Source organism: Artibeus jamaicensis, unplaced genomic scaffold (genome assembly GCF_021234435.1).
Source record: "Artibeus jamaicensis isolate MK-2021 breed Jamaican fruit bat unplaced genomic scaffold, CSHL_Jam_final scaffold_1283, whole genome shotgun sequence".
Lineage (NCBI taxonomy): Eukaryota > Metazoa > Chordata > Mammalia > Chiroptera > Phyllostomidae > Artibeus > Artibeus jamaicensis.
Window position 1 is genome coordinate 40,409 of NW_026522028.1, and position 18,262 is coordinate 58,670.

An 18,262-nucleotide genomic window follows, 5' to 3' on the forward strand; every position below is an offset into this window, starting at 1 on the left:
TGCCTTAAAAAAAAGCTAGTGATTCACTGGGCAAACTGATCCATTTCAATAAGACAACTGAAATCCAGAGGTTATGTACTAGTCCAAGAATACAGCTTCTCGATTATATGGTTTTCCAGAACCATATAAGGCTCTTCTTTAGACTCAAATTACTTCTATTAAAATCATTGTAATATGTGAATGCCAGCTTATCTCTAAAGACCTCCTTTGCTTTATTCTAAATCATCAGTCCTCAACCTTGGGTGGTTTTGCACTCCAGGGAACACTTGGTAGTGTCTAGATACATTTTTGGTTGTCACAACTTGGAGGGGTAGGAGTGACTGGCATCTAGTATGAATAAGTCAAGGATGCTGCCAAACATCTTATAATACACAGGACCTCCCCTCACAATGAAGAATTATCTGGCCCAAAATGTCAACATTCACTCCTAGGTATATATCCCCTGAGATTGAGGAGATATACAAAAACTTGTATATCAGTGTTCATAACAGCACTATGTATAATAGCCACAGGGTGGAAATAACCTAAATATCTATTAACTGATGAATGGATAATCAAAATGTGGTATATTCATACAATAGGTTATTTTTCAGCCATTAAAAAGAATAAGGTACTAACACAACATGGATAAACCTCAAAAACATATGCTAAGTGGATAAAGACAGACACAGAAGATCACGTATTGTATTACTGCATTTATATGAAATTCAGAATAGGTAAATTCATGGAGATAGAAAGCAGACTACAGGTTGCCAGGGCCTGGAGAGAGGGAAGAATAGTTACTGACTCCTTAATGGGTATAGGGTCTCCTGTAGAGGTGTTAAAAATGGTTTAGAATTAGATGCTTGCACAACATTGTGAATATACTAAATGCTACTGAATTGTACACTTTAACACAGTTCTCTTATGTGACTTTTGCCTCAATTTAAAAAACATCAATAGCATTGAGGTAGAAAAACCATTCTAAACATATGTACTACAGCTTATTTTGGTATCAAATAGCTAAAAATCAGAGAAGATTGCAATCAAAGACAAAAAGCATTAAGTACTGTAATGAGTTTTTTTTTAAGTAGCCTGACCCTTAAATAGTTATTTCATTTCTTTTTTTTTTTTTTGGTGGGAAAAGACTTGCCAGGAAAAGATAATGGCTGTTGTCAGCCCCAAGCAGATTTGACATTACTGCTATAAAATTATGAAGCTAAGGATTTATGATAAATTGGTGACATCATCTCAACTGCAAAAGCATGAATATGTTACTGTAATAAAAAGATTCTCAGATTTAACACAATCCAGAAAATGAAATAATTGTCTTTAAATGTGTGCCTGCACTTGAACGATAAACCAGGGAGCTGTCAAAATTAGGCACTATATTATGAGATAGTGACTTTACAAGGCTTATCAGTGTGAACATCCATTCTGTTTGAAAATTTGGAGCTGTATACTCAGAGTTAAAGTTCAGGATTGGTCTCAACCAAATGGTAGTTTGGCAGTGAATCAAAGAGCTTAGAGATTTACTGTGGTAGCTATAAACCATTTTTCCTTCTACAAAGTCCTGATAAGTAGGGGGACATGTTTGGGTTCCTTGGACTAAAGCAGCCAGGCACATTGAGGGACCCAAAGAAATTGTGCTGCTATGTTTTAAAAAAAACAAACAAACAAATAAAAAACAAAGACTGTACCTGGCAGCACTGTCAGTTTCTCTACAGCATGGCAGTATGTTCATGCATACTAGATCATCAAGGGCACGTCACCATTAAGCATGAAAAATGAAGATGGAAACTGATACTTTGGATTAAGGTTTTTATTGCACTAGGATTTTTTCCTAGGCTAGGTAAAAATTATTTCCAATGACTAAATGCTGGAGGAAGAAAAACAGAAAAAGTGCTAAGTTATCTTCATATTTTTATTTTAATTATTCTCCACAAATAAAACCTGTAGCTTGCTACCATTCAGCTATCTCAGATATTATTTTCTATACAACAAAGTAAAATTAATCCTTTGAAGATTCATGGCTAACTATCATTCCCATTTTGTAAGGAAGGAGTAGGAACATCATGTGGTTAGTTATGATTGAAACAGCATGATGAATTTCTTCCAGAGGCTGTTTTCTTAAGTTAAAGACAGTAAAATGAGCCATCAATAACTTCATTTTAAACTAGTAATTACCACAAATTGCTGCTATAGAACTTAGAACATGCGATAAGAGAAGTGTGTCCTGACATACAAAAATATTCAGATGGAAAACAGGTATGTTTCAAAAATCAAATTATATTTAAACACTGAAACAAAAACAATAACCCCCAATTTTTAGCAAGAAAACTCTGAAGAAATTGCTTTGTGGATTACTGCAACTTTTGTAATGAATATACTAGCTGCTTGGTGTGGGGAGTGCAGAAATGAAAAGTTAGGATAAAATTTTAAGTTCTCTTTAAAGATGATTAAAGATAAATACTTGAATATATATATATATATATATATATATATACACACACACACACACACACACACACACACCTAAGAAATCCTCACATTATCGTCTTTGTGAAAATGTTGATTCTCTACTAAAATCTTACCACATTTTTATCTATGCATGCTGTTCTTTTTCTGTAATAGCATCTCCACTTGTCATCTCATACTATTCTAGTGTTCCATGATGTATTAAATTCTTTATGTTAAGGAAAACCACAAAGATAAAAATCTATTGATGAAGGGCGACTTTCACTTGGTGTCTTAGGCCCCTTACTTTAGGACACCTTCCACTATGGGCTGTGTACAGCAAGCTTCTGAGTTGAATTATCTTGTTATTTGCCTTGGTGACTGCCAATCTGTGCTACTGCCTTTGCAGACAGGGAGCCCCACTGCTCTGAGAATTTTGATATTCGAGGTAATCCACTATCTGCTACACATGTTTTAACTGTTACCATAAATGGTGATGAACACTGAGCCATTTCTCTTTGCCTACCTGTCCAGTCCCCCATGCTATGAGAAATATATGAACATCATCATAGAGCTTAGAAAATATTTTCTTCCACACCTTTCACAGCAACCTAAGTTTTACATCACATGGTTGTCTTACAACTCAAATAAAATAATGCAGGAGAAAGATCTGTGAGTTATAAAGTACTCTACTTGTTAATATAAAAATAATCCTACATTTTTGATAGCATACATTTTAATATTATCAAAATAAAATCCATATTAAATATGCCATGGGATATAGAAATTATATTTAGAAATTTAGATATTAACTAGTTTCATGAGCTATAAGAGAAGCTCTTCTTACTTTCTACCTGGTGTTATTTCTTTTTTCCACATTTTTTTACTGTTGCTCAAGTACAGTTGTCTCAATTATCCCCCATCCCCATTTCCCACCCTTGATCCTACAAAATAATTATATATTCTTAAGAGTCCTAAATTCTAGCTCAGAACTCATATGTAGTAAATTGGATTTCAATGCCACATACAATGGACACTGATGGTGGTCTAACAAGAAATTATATACACAAGTCTGTTCTCATCCCAACTCCTACCATTTTTAAGACTTTGTCTATAATTTTTTTCATGTCGAATAAATGATTCATCTAACACATATTTATAATTTCTTCATCTAATATCAAAGAACAAAAAAATAAATTCACTTCAATTTTAATTTTTCACGTACACTGTATAGTTTTCCAGCTTTGTTATTTTTGTGGTCCTTTAATGAGACTAGTGCCATATCTTTGTGATATTTTCCTCTGTTGTCCCTCTGTATGATACATTGAGCTGTTTGTGAGAAGCTTTACCAAATCCAGTAAAAGCTTCACTGAACATTGCCAGAAAAGAAAGAAATGAGCACACAGTAATATTTTTTCACTAATAGTGTCAGCAATTAACAAGTGTAATCAGGCAAACTAAGTAAAGCTTGGAGAGTAAAGGATAGAGCCTTCGAGACTCAGGATGTGAAGGATGCTTTTAAAGTTGTTGACCACTTTACAAGCTTCTGTGTATTTATAAAAGTAGCACTTTTTGAAGCACTTCCCTTATCCCATCTCCATATTGGAAGCATGTCCATCTTGCAGATTACATTACCAGGCCCTGTCCTTTATCATGGACTCTGTTCATTTTCTGACCATTTAAATAAACACTTGTTGAAGCACCTTTTAAAGCAAGCACCTAGTGATCTCCTTCCTAATGACCTGATGATCATTCTAAAAATTAAGAGAATAAACAAGAAGAATGCATTGCCCTGTATCAGTGTACCTCGCTTCTCCAAATCCACCCCAAGCTTGAGATTAGGCGAGAACTAATTAGTCTGGAAGCTTCTGTTGACAACTGACTTGGGGTTAGGACGTGGCATGGATTAGTCACAAAATTTTGACAAGATTTTAAAAATTTTTTAAATTTTAAAATTTTCTAAACTATCGGATATTAGTATCTTTTCTGAAGTCTGGGAAAGAAGCACAATCCCTGGGGTTAATCAGTCTTCAAGGAGAGTTCTGGCAAGAAAAAAAAAACAGGCAAAATCTGACTCAACAGGTTCAGGAAGATATTTTCCATGATTAATTAATGGCCTACCAGAGCCCGTACTACAATGGGACAAAATGGCTAGAGCCCAAAATACAAAGAGGCACTTTCTGTCACTTGTATAACCCTAGTCAGCCCTGCTGATCAAATAACTTCATTTTAACTATTAAAAGACAACCAATGAAGATGTTTTTATTCAATAAGGACAGCAATGAGCAGATACCACAGCTCTTTTCCATTACACTTTATAGAGTTCTCAACACACTTTTCATCTGGATTATCACATTAGGTCAACCTCACCTTCCTAGGGCTAGAAGTGCAGAATGTATTAATCCCTCCTCATACATGAACAAATAAGTTTAGGGGAGATCTAGGATTTGGTTAAGATAGTAAAGGTAGTAGGGTAGTAGAGGTAAGAAGCCTGCAATTCTCTATGCCCAGTACTCTTTTCACTACACTACATAATGCCAAGTCTCCCTGTGAGGTCCTTTATAGCATCTGATTCTATAGCATATATTGATTAGGATTATCTATGGAGTCACTACTGGCTGTTTTATATTAACTTTACAATGAAATGAGCTTAAATTTGTCAACTAACCACTGACCATAAATAGCCTTATGAGGAAGGAAAAATAAACTAAAGGAATTCGTCTAATGGTTCTTAATGCCAGGCTTTAACATTTTAGGGGAAATCAAAACCATTTATAAATCAACCTCACAGATAATTTTTTTAATCCTGTCATTGGTTGCATGATAGAATCATTTTGTTGTTGTTATTTATGGTATGGTCAACAAGACTTAGAAACCATTGGAAGCATATGGGTAACTTTGCTAAGAGTTGTAAAGAAGCTGGGATTAGGGCAGGTCTATTTAGTATCAAGTTTAAGCCCCTTGTACTGGGAGATGTCCAGAAAAGAGCAGAATAAAAAAAGACCCTTGCCAATCAGCAACATGTGGTCTGTTGGTCTTTCTCTGCAAAGCCCTGCTTCAGACAAAAACTTTCTAACACTAACCAGATATACAATTTAGGTGTCCAAAAAAACCACAAAACCTTGGAGTTACAGATCTAATTTCCTGGATACAGTGGATTAATATGGAAAATGTCTAAATTACTTAAAAGTGAAGAGAAACTTACTCCTCCCCATGTTTTCTTGTGGTCCTCAGGAGATTCCTGGATGATGATTCCCTGTTAAAACACAGCACATACACACAGTCAGATTCACAGAGTCTGAGTCACTACATTACATCAAATAAGTTCCATTAAAATTGATGAGGTCAACATTAGCATTTCATTTCAGTACATTCTAATCTTGCCCCTTTACAAAAATGTTTTCTCTATCACAAACAGATATTTAACTTTAAAGGACAGAAACACAGTATTCTGGAAGCATGAAGTTTATATAAACTTACAGTGACCTTGTTTGTCTGGCATTAGTTTCTACTCTTGCCAAAAGAAATTCATCAAATTAGTCACATGCTTATCTCTTGGGAGAGGGCAGTGATATCAATGAAAGTTTGTGGACAAACAATGCTAAAAGGCCCACGTTTAATAACTAGGCTACTGTGTTATTACTTTGCCTATACCTGGCTTCTCTTCAATGTCATTCTTTGACAAATCCAATGCTGTTATAGCATAACACCTTCCTGGTGTTAAACAGCAGTACCTCTAATCAAATTATCCCTGAGGCAAAGCAGCCCACAGAGTTATTATCCATAAACAGTATGAATCAATAACTATGAACTACTGACAACAAAAACTTTGGAGAAATTAAAGCATGTATTGTAAAAGCAAACATACATGGAAGAGCAGCGATATTGTTTTTAAAAGATGAAGATACATGCACAGAAGCTATTTTATACCACAGTGCTTCATTTTTCTTACAGGTTTCAATCATAGAATGATCACAGATTTATTGTTTACCTGCTACATTCACAATATGGAGCTAAACACCAGAAAGGCAAAATTATAATCTATCAATTGATTAGATTGATAGATTATGGATAGATTATTATACAATCAATCCATTCAAGAATGCATAACCTACTTAAAGCTAAGCACATAGGGGAGAGTAATATAATCAAGATGGCCACATAGGTCTCCTTCATAGGCCAAATTAGTCCCTCTCACAGGAAGACCACCAGCAACTACCCATAGAAAAGACACCACTATGAAAATCCCACAGTAGAAGGGTAAAAGGAGTACATACACTCTGACCGCACTGCTTCTCCTCCACACTGACACAGTGCCACACCAAGAGGGCACCCTGAGCCTGTGGCTCCTACAGTGGTAAAAGAGAGCATGAGGTGTACCAGTTTCGCCAGCATGTGAAATGCTTCCCAGGAGGCTCACTCAGGTCTTGCCTCATGTGAGTCACTGGAGGAATCCTCAGGGCTTTGATAGAGGTGGATAAGGGGGGTGGAGGTTATAGCAAATAGTGCTCAGGTCTTGGCAGACAGCATTCCTGCTTGCGGCAGTGACTGAGCAGAATCACAGCCAGATCTCTGTCTATCTGCAGAGCTAAGCCAGTGACCCCTCTGGCTAGGAAGCTCTGTTGGCAGTTCTGCTTGATTCGGATCCCTATCAGTGGGCCATATGGGCAGTAAAGCCTGTTCTACCACCCTGTCCAAGAAAGGAAGCAAATTCTCAGCTCCACCCAAGTGCTGAGCATAGCCTTCAGTTCTGCCCACCCAGGAACCCTGGCCAGAGAACTAAAAGAGCCCACAGAGCCAAATCCTACTGCCCTGCTTGGTCAGAGAGGCAAGCTAGCATCCTTGCCCAACTCTTAAGCATAGCCTCTGGCCCTGTTTAACTAGTGAGCCTGAATGGTGACCTTGGGCAACAGGAGACCAGTCTACAACCCTAATATGCAGATGAGGCCAGCCTATGACCATGCCCAATTGCTGAACATGACCTGGGGCTTTGCCTAGGCAGGAAGCCCAGCCAGTAACCCTGTCCAGGCAGGAGCATAACCTACTTCCCTAGCCAACAGAAAAGCCCAGCCAGTGAATTTCCCTATCTGCAGAGCACAGAAAATGGCTCAGGTGATCACGAAGACCAGGATAGAGCCCCCCCTCAACTTTCTGGCACAGTCTGTGGTCCTGCCTAACCCCAGAGTACAGCCTAAGGCCACATCAGACTACTAAATACTGCCTGCAGCCCCACCTAAACACAGAGTCCACAAAATGGCACCATCTGGTTGTAGAGAGCATAGTCTGAGATCCCACATAGTCAGGGTAGTTGCAGAGAACAGCCCATAGCCCTTCCCAATTATGGAGTTCAACCAGTGGTACCATCCTGTCAGTGAACATAGCCTGGGACTTAACCCAACCAGAAGTGATTGCAGAGCTCTCAGCTAGTGGCCCACCTGATTTGCAGAACACAATCAATAGCCCCACTAAATAAGGATATGGTCTCCCAGTGGTCCTGCTTGAATAGAGCCCACCCAGCTGTGGAGTCCAGCCAGAGGCACCCCTCCAACCCAAACTCAGAGCATAAGCAGTGGTCTTACCCTACTACAGACCACAATAACAAACCTTGCCTGCCAACACTAGCTACCAAATGACCTATCTAGTACCCCCAAGCTGCAGCGACTGGTGAAGGTCTTTCCCTGCAGAAGTGAACAAATAAAGTTTTGATGAGGAGGACAAACAAATGCACAAATACCAATGCAAGAAATCAAGCATCAAAAAGAAACAGGTAAACATTATAACACTTAAAAAAAAAACTAATAAAGGGCCAATAACTGACCCTAAAGAAATGGAGAACTATCTGTAAAGGAATCCAAAATAATCCTCTTAAAGAACTTCAGTGAGCTATGAAACACACAAACAGACAACTAAGCAAAATTAGGAAAACAATGCATAAACAAAATTAGAAGGTCAACAAAGAAAGAAACCATCAAGAAAACCCAGAAATCTTAAAGTTAAAGAATACAATGACTGAAGAATTCAATGCAACAAAATGACAATTGTGATTATCTATCGATAATTACTTTAAATGTAAATGGACTAAATTCTTCAATCAAAAGAAACAGAATGGCTGAACAGATTTAAAAAAAATAAGATCCCAGCAACAGGCTACCTACAAGAGACTCGCTTGAGATTTAAGGATACATTTAGAATGAAGTAAAAGGATGGAAACAGACATGCTAAGCAAGTGGTAACCAAAAAATGCAGAGATAACCATACTTATCAGAAAATATAGATTTTAAGCTAAAAATGGTCACAAGACACAAAGGCCATTATACAATGAAAACAGATCAATTCATCAAGAAGATATAACAATTGTAAATATTTATGCACACAACTTTGAAGCAAAAAGGAGAAATAAACAGCAATACAAGAATAGTTGGGGATTTTAATACCCTACTCAACAATGGAGAGATCATCCAAAAAGAGAATTAATCAGGAAATAGTGGATTTAAACAACACTACAGATCACATGAACAGAATAGACACACACATAGAACATTCCATCTACCAGGAGGACAATACACATTCTTCTCAAACACACATGGAAGCTTTTCTAGGATAGATCATCTGGTAGGCCACAAAATGAGTCTCAAATACAAAAAGATAGAAATTATACTGAGTATCTTTTACAAAATGATGATATGAATGAGAAATCAATAATGAGAGGAAAGCTGAAAATTCTCAAATACATGAAAATTGAGACACTCCTGACCAACTAATGGACCAAAAAAGAAATAAAAATATATTTTGAGTCATGCAAAAATGGAAACACAACATAAGAAAATCCAATGGGATTCAGTAAAAGCAGTTCTAAGAGGGAATTTTACAGTGATAAATTTTCAAGAAAAAAGAATGATTTCAAAGAAACAACCTAACTTTACACCTCAAGGAACTAGTAAAGAAAGAATATACTAAGTCCAAAGTTAGCAGAGGAAGGAAATACTAAATATTACAGCAAAACTAAATGAAATATAAAATAGAAAAACAATAGAAAAGTAACAAAAGTGAAAGTTGATTCATTGAAAAGATGGAACAAAATTGACAAACCTTTAACTAGACCAAGAAAAAAGAGAATCCAACTAAATAAAATCAAGAGGAGAGAAGAGATCATGAGACTACTATGAACAATTATACATCAACAAATTGGATGGACGACCTAGTAGTGGATCAATTCCTAGAAACATACAACTCACCAAGACTAAATAATGAAGAAGTGGAAAATCTGAACGAACAATCACAAGAATAAATCATAACCAATGCCCCCTCCCCCAAACAAATAAAAGCCCAGAACCAGATACTTTCCCTGGTAAACTGTACCAAACATTTTTTCAAAATCCTTCTCAAATTCTTTAAAAAAAATTTTATCCTCACCTGAGGACATTTTTTCATTGCTTTTAGAGAGAGAAGGACAGAGGAAGGGAGAGAGAGAAACATTAATACAAGATAGAAGCATCGATTGGATGCCTCCCATACATGCCCAGACAGGGAATCTTATCTATGAAGACCAGAGACTGAACCTGTAATGTAGGTATGTGCCCTCACCAGGAACTGAGCCTGTAACCTTTGGTTACAGGACAACACTTATAAAAAATTGAAGAGGAAGGAACACTTCCAAACTCATTTTATGAGGCCAACATTACCCTGACACAAAAGCCAGATAAGGGCACTACAAGAAAACTCCAAGCCAATATCCCCAGTGAATACAGGTGCAAAAATTCATAACAAAATATTAACAAAACCAAATTCAACAACACATATGTAATATAATCAAGGCCATATCAGAAAGGCCCACATACCATTGTTGAATACACTCAACAATGAAAGGTTCAATGCTTTCTCTCTAAGATCAGGTACAAGACAAAGGTACCCATGCTCAGTGCCATATGATCTAGCAATTCCAATTTGAGGTATATATTTAAAGGAAATAAAATAACTGCCTGGAAGAGATTTCTATACTACCAACTTCACTGCAGCATTATTTGACTATTGTCAAGGCACAGAAACACCTAAATATCTAATGACAGATGAATGGATAAAGAAAATGTGATACACAGACAGAACCACAGAACAGAATATTATTCAGTCATAAAAAAGGAAATTCTGCCATTTGTGACAGCACGGATGAACCTTGAGGGCATTATACTAAGTGAAATAAGTCAGACATTAAAAGACAAGTACTGTATGATCTCACTTATATGCAGAATCTTAAAAAAGAAACTCAAAAACACAGAGATTAGACTGGTGGTTGCCAGGGGTAAGGGGAATTGGAGAAGGTGGTCAAAGGTACAGACTTCCAGTTTTAAGATGTGTAAGTTCTGGTATGCAATGTACAGTATGGTGACTACACATATCAATATTGTACATTTCAAAGATGCTGAGTAAACCTTTAAAATTTTTCAATATACACACAAAATTACAACTATATGTGATGATCTGTTAACTAACTTCATTATGGCATTTACTTCACAATATATACCTGTATCATTACATCGTATACCTTAAATTTGTACAATGTTACATGTCAATTACATCTTAATAAGATTGGAAAACAATCAGCATATATAAACAAAGATAATCGGGGAATAAATGAGACTTGAGACCTGGTTACTAGTTGTGTGTATGTGTATACACACACACACACAAATTTCCCCTACTGTGTGTGTGTAGAAAAAGGCAAGCCATTATTAACATAATGAAAATGGTTTGTGCAAAATAGATATAACCTGGCAGCCAAGGAAAGTAGACTGCAATGTGCATGGGTGAACAATGACAACTTCACTGTGCTAGTCAAGGCGGGCAATAGACACCTTTGAGTGAGCATGTGCACTATGTGGTCATCACATTCAAAATGACTGAGCGAGGCCCTGGCTGGTGTAGCTCAGTGGATTGAGCTCGGGCCTGCGAACCAGACAATCGTGGTTCGATTCCCAGTCAGGGCACATGCCTGGGTTGCAGGCCGGTTCTCTGCAGGCCAGTTCCTAGCAGGGGATGCACAAAGGGCAACCATACATTGATGTTTCTCTCCCTCTCTCCTTCCCTTCCCCTCTAAAAATAAATAAATTAAAAAAAAATGACTGAGCGAGAAAAGCAATGAATCTACATTAATGTTTGCATTTTGCATCAAGCTTGAACATTCCTCCATGGAAACTATTTGGATGATGCAGAAGACTGCAGCTATGGGCAACTGCTGATTGGCAGCTTTATCACATCTCCTCCAGAGTTTCTGGCCAAACATCAAATCACCCAGGTGACTCAGCCCCACTGCAGCCCAGATTTGGTTCCCTGCTTTCCCAAAACTAAAATCACCTTCGAAAGGGAAGAGCTTTCAGACCATCAATGAGATTCAGGAAAATATGATGGGGCAGCCGATGGCAATTAGGAGAACTGTGTGAGGAACCAAGGTGCCTACTTTGAAGGGGCCTGAGGCATCATTGTCCTGTGTACAATGTTTCTTGTATCTTACTCAATAATTGTCTCCATTTCTCATAGTGTGTGGCTGGATACTTTCTGGACAGCCTAGTATATAAAATGGGATGTTACTCAGCCATAAAAAAGAATGAATTACCATTTGTGACAGCATGAATGAACCTAGAGGGCATTATGCTAAGCAAAATAAGTGAGAAAAACAAATATCAATATTATATGATTTCATTTACATATGCAATCTAACAATATAAACAAACAAAACAGAGATTCATAGATACAGAGAACAGACTTGATCAGTGTCAGATGGGAGAGATGTTGAGGAAATGGGTGAAAATGGTGAAGGGATTAAGAAGTACAAATTGGTAGCTACTAACTTTATTATAGCATTTACTTCACAATATATACCTGTATCATTATATCATATACCTTAAACTTGCACAATGTGAAGTCATGGGGATGTAAAGTATAGCATAAGGAATATAGTCAGTAATATTGTATTAACTATGTATGGTGTCAGGTGGGTACTTGAAATTTGGGGGGCGGACCACTTTATAAAGTATATGATTGTCTAACCACTATGCTGTATACCTGAAAGTAATACAAAGTAATACTGGATGTAAACTATAATTGAATTTTTAATTTTTTAAAAAGTGCTGTCATATATTGAATTCCTTAGATGCTTACATTTTAGAATCTGGAGAGTAAAGTTATACAAGTTATTCAAATGAAGAAATATACCTTCTTTCAATCTGTTGTCCAGTTATCCTCAGATTTTGGGTAAAGTAATATGTAGACAACACAGTCATCTTTTCAATTCAATAACTATGTACTGTGTGTCTACTCAAATACACATCATGTTTCTACTATATCCCTAGGTGCTAGGGATATAGCAGCAAACAAAAGAGACAAAAGCATGAAAGTTACAACCTAAATGGAAAGAAATAGCCCTGGCTGGGTAGCTCAGTTGGTTAGAGTATCATCCTGATACTCCAAGGTTGTGGATTCAATCCCTGTGTCAGGACACATGCAAGTATCAACCATTTGAATGCATAAATAAGTGGAAACACAAAGTGATGTCTCCCATTCTTCTCTTTCTCTAAAAAATAAACATTTAAAAAATAAAAATAAATGGGAAGAATTAACTTGATCTTGTTGATTTAAACAAGCAAAATGTCTAGCATGTTAAATTGTGATAAATTGTGGTACACACCAAGGAGAAAAAAATATAAGTCAGGAAAGAAGGACAGGAATTATTTAAATAGTGATCATCTGTGTAAGAGAGGCAATTTTATAAATACTTGTCTTTTAGTAACTTATCAATGACATATCTGTTGGTATGTATCAGGGGTCAGCAAACCCTTTCTGTAGTGACAGTAAATATTTTAAGCTAAGTGAGTCACATGGTCTCTTTCACAACTACTTATCTCTGCTGTTGTAGCACAAAAGCAGCCACAGAAATGAATTTGTGTGTGCCTATATTCTATAAAACTTTGTTTACGGACACTGAAATTAAAGTTTTATATAATTTTCATATGTCATGACATTTTCTTTAAATTTTTTTCAACAATTAAAAATGTAAAAACCAATTTTAGTTCATGGGCTACACAAAAAACGAAGCCAGGCATTATTTGCCAACCCCTGGAGTACACAATGAAAAAGCTTACTGAATTTTCATAAATGAACAAGTTAAAAGAAATATAAGTAAGTCTAGATGAAAGAAGGTGGTGAAGATATTAGGTAAAGAATGTGTATGCACTACCCACAGACACAGACAAGAGTGTAGTGATGGTCAGAGGGAATGGGGGCAGTGGCTGGATGGAGGTGGACAAAGCAGGGGAAGGAGGGGTGGGGACATCTGTAATAGTGTCAACAATAAAGAAAAAAAAAGAAATACAAGTAAGCACAGGATATAAATTAGTGAAACATAAAGATCCAGCACTTAGAAGCAGACAGAGAGCAGGGTGACAACTATGGAGGGGGGAAGATGAGGGGGTAGAGGGATCAAACAAAAAGGACTCATAGACATGAACAACAGTGTAGTGACTGCAGAGGGGAGGGAGTATAAGGGGGCTAAATGGTAACAGAAAAAAATACAATAAAAAAGATCCAGTGTTATCAATAAGATAAAGATCTCTAATAATTTTAAAGATATAAATTTTATATGATAGTGAGACTTATAATTCAAGTACACAATGAAATATTAAAGATAATGGTATAACTATCTAAATAAATCATGCTAAAACTTTAGAAGTGCCTCAGTGAATAAGAAGTCATTGTCACAAAGTATATTAAATAATCTAGATGCCCTATAAAATGACTTGAAGTCAACTATATTCCCTAACAGAAAGTTTGTTTCATCTATAGTGATATTTCAGTTATCACTTTGATCCCAATAAATCACAAAGCTATATATCTAGGCTTGACCTTTCCCCTACCTTCCAGTTCCAAATGCCTCAGTGAAACCTGCGCCTGGATACTGTGCCACTACCTGAATCATCAGGGGATCTAAATCCAATTTTTTTTCCATTACATAGTGGCTTCCCTTCTAAATTCCATAATTATGTTAATAATGTCTTCATTATCTCATTCAACCCAAATGTTATGGGATGGATGATATTTTTAAATATTTAAAGTTTTTTTTTCTCTCCCAAGAGCTCACTTTTTTTCCTTCTTTCTTACTCCTTACCTACCACCTCTCCCCAAAGTAACTAAGCCATTCTGTGCTCATTGCTTCAAATGAAAGATAAGCTTGGACAAAGAGAAAAAAATAGTTTTTTTTAAGATAAAGAAAAAATAGTTTCTTAACTTTGCCTTCCAAGGTACTTGGGAGTAAACAAGAGGCCTTCTAGAAGAGACAACATGACTGAAGAAAATACTGAGAGCAAGGGTTCTACCTTCAATCTCATCTTCACATTCCTCCTTCCTAGGCTAGAAAGGCTCCCCTGGGTTAAAGGGAGGAGAGAAGCTCAGTGAGGCCTAGGATAGAAGGCCCAGACCTGAAGGGACCAAATTCATTCAATACAATGGGTCATTTTTACTGAAAAGCATTGCTTGGATGCCCAGGAATCCCTTAGGAGTGAATTTAACATTAACAGACCTTAAGAGCAAGCACATGAACAGAACCTTTCCTGGTAGTATTTGGTGAAGACTTCTCTTGGACAGTGGTCATCCTTTGCTGATGACCACCCTGCTGTTAGCATACTTATCCATGCCTGTGGCTTTATTTGGTCCCTATCCGATTTGTTCCATGTAGATAATCCTCTTTGCAACTTCCCTGGACCATAAGCACTTAAGAACAAGAGCCCTGGACATTCCATGGGGTAATGATGAAGGCAAGCCCTCTACTTGCAATTAGCAAGATGAGGAAAGGGGAGTTAGGTACCAGTAACCACTAGCCTGATTTCTTACAGCATAATGACTTTTGCATGTTTTTTTGATCTTCATACAAATGGACTCAGTGTATAATCTTGGAGCTAGCTTCCGTGGCTCAATTTCATGTCTATAGTGTTATATGTGGTTGTAGTGCATTCATTCTCACTACTGACTCTCTATTAGACATATTTTCCTATCTATTTATTCATTCTACCACTGATGAACATTTGAGTTGTTTCCAGTTTAGGTAAAAGTAGCAAAATACAAACCCACTACATGTATTTAGCAGCATCCTTACTCAATAAAACCTACTCATTCTTCCTTTGCAGTATCTGTGATACTGGAATTTCCATACTCACCACTATAAAATCTAATCAGATTTCTTCAAGTTGATAGTAAGCTTCCCAAGGACAGGAACTATTTCAATTCTTTTGTTCTTTCATAAGATATACACTTTGTATATATTCAAGGAATAGTTATTGAACATGTATAATCACTACTATTAAAGTGATCACTAATAACTTTCAATGACTTTCAATGTAGAAATGTAAGTGGTACTCTGACATCTTAAGGTCTCTGGGTTTTTTTTTAAGCATCCTATTTTAGGCATCTCTCAGCATACAAAATGTCCCTAAGGTATTATCCAAACAATATAGAGCCTAGCATTTAAAGCATACCTTTCCTCACCTTTAGCAAGGAGCTCAGAAGGAAGTGATAACAAAAGTAAGAGTGAAAGGAAGAGGTAAGTGCTGGTAGGATATTTGAAAGCAGGGCCGTATTAACTCATAGCTTTAATATTATCAGGAGAGGTTGAGAACCTAGGTTTTTAGCATAAGAACCCAGGAGAATAACAACAGCAGACAACAACATGGTACTTTAATATGTATATTAATTCCTTTAATCTTTTCAATTTTGAGTTAGGTATAGGACTATCATTAGTACTAGAGCTACAGATAAATTTCACTCATATGTGGAATCTAATGAACAAACTGAACTAGCATACAAAATAAAGACAGACTCATATAGCACAGGACAGCTAAGTAGGGGTGGGGATGGTAGGGGGTGGAGGAATTGAGCAAAAAGGAAAAAGAAATCATGGACAACAGTGTGGTGATTGCAGGGGGGGCAGGGAAAGAGGTGTAAGAAGACTAAATGGTAATGGAAAAAATACAACAAAAATTAAGAGAAAATAATTTGATGCAGAGTAGTTAAGCAATTTATTCAAGGTCCTCAGTTCGTAGATGGCAGAGCTAAGATTCTAACAACCCTGGCAATCTGGTTTGCATATTCTTGACTGAGAATGGGAGGTGGGGGGTGGGGGATGGGGACTTATTCTTCCAAATGGGGTAAGAGTTCTATAATTTAAACAAAAAATGAGATTGAGTTATCTATCAGTACATGTGAGAACTTTTAAAGATACTTTATATGTAAATAAAGCTGTTCAGCTATTAAAAAGAATGAGAGGAGGGATTATTATAAAGGGACAGGAAGAAACTTTTTGGACTTATAGACTACTCATTATCTTGATTGTGATGACAATTTCACGGATGTATACATAAAGTCTCTCCAACTGTACACTTTAAATATGTGCAGCATGTCAACTGTATGTCAAGTATACCTCAATAAAGCTATATGCAAAGATTAAATAAATAAAAAATACTCATGTAAACACACACGCACACATCCACAAGGTCTCTCTGGAAGAGTTCAGCTATTGTTAATATAACAAGAATGGTTTATGCAACATCAAAGTAACCTGGCAGCCAAAGAGAGTGGACTGGATGGAATTCACATGCATGAAGAATGATGACTTCACTGTACTAGCAAGTGGGGGCAGTAGATGCCATTGAGGGAGCATGTGTACTGTGTGGCCATCACATTCAAAATGACTAAGTGAGCAGAGCAACAAATCTGTGTCTGATTTTGCATTAAGCTTGAGCATTCCTCCACGGAAACTATTTGGATGATGCAAAAAGCTGCAGCTATGGGCAACTGGTGATTGGCAGGCTCATCATGACAACACACCTGCTCATGCATCACATCTCATGCGGCTTTTTTGAGAAACATCAAATCACCCAAATGACTCAACCCCACTAAAGCCCAGATTTGGTGCCCTGTGACTTCTGGATTTTCCCAAAACTAAAATCACCTTTGAAAGGGAAGAGATTGCAGACTGTCAATGAAATTCAGGAAAATACTATGGGGCAGCTGATGGTGACTGGGAGAACTGTGTGAGGTCCCAAGGTGCCTACTTTGAAGAGGACCAAGGCATCAATGTCCTATGTACAACATTTCTTGTATCTTGTATCTTCTTCAGTAAATGTCTCTATTTTTCATATTACATGGCTGGAAACCTTCTCAACAGACCTTGCACAATGTTATCTGTGGGCATTTTTTGTTTCGTTTTCTTGCTTGTGGTAATACAAGGAGCTTTCACTGAGGCTTCTGTCAACAAATAGGTGACTGAGCCACCTTGAAGCAGATCATCCAGTCCCATTCAATGCTTCACATAATTGCAGGCCTCAGCTGACATCTTGAGAGCAACCTAATGAGACCCTGAGCCAAAACCACCCACCTTAGCTGCTCCTGGATTGCTAACTCTCAGAAACTGTGTGAAATAATAAACATTTCTTATTTTAAGTTGCTAGGTTTGGGGCTACTCTTATTTAGGAGCAGAAAGATAACACAGCATTTACCACACTTTTATATAATATACTAAAATATACCATACACAGAGAAGTACACCAACCATAAGTACATACTTTGTTGATTTTCACGAAATGAGCACACCCATGTAACGAGTACCTAGATCAAGATGCTGAACAGAACATTACCAGCACCCCAGAAGCCCCCACTATGCTCCCTGTTCAGTCACTACCTACCAACAAGGGTAGCCACTAGCCTGATTTCTTTCTTTCTTCCCCCCTCCCTTTTTTTTTTTTAGAATTTATTATTTTAGACAGAGTGGAAGGGAGGGAGAAAAACA

The 18,262-nt window shown here is 37.1% G+C and overlaps 1 non-coding gene across 1 annotated transcript in view; it reads right to left on the minus strand.

The window, feature by feature from the left end:
- The window catches only part of LOC119064586 (uncharacterized), a 68,602-nt gene that overhangs the window by 23,394 nt on the left and 26,946 nt on the right, over positions 1-18,262 (minus strand). Inside the window, exon 2 of the transcript XR_008389817.1 lies at positions 5,642-5,692. This is a non-coding gene — a transcript (uncharacterized LOC119064586). The remainder of the gene's footprint in view (positions 1-5,641; positions 5,693-18,262) is intronic.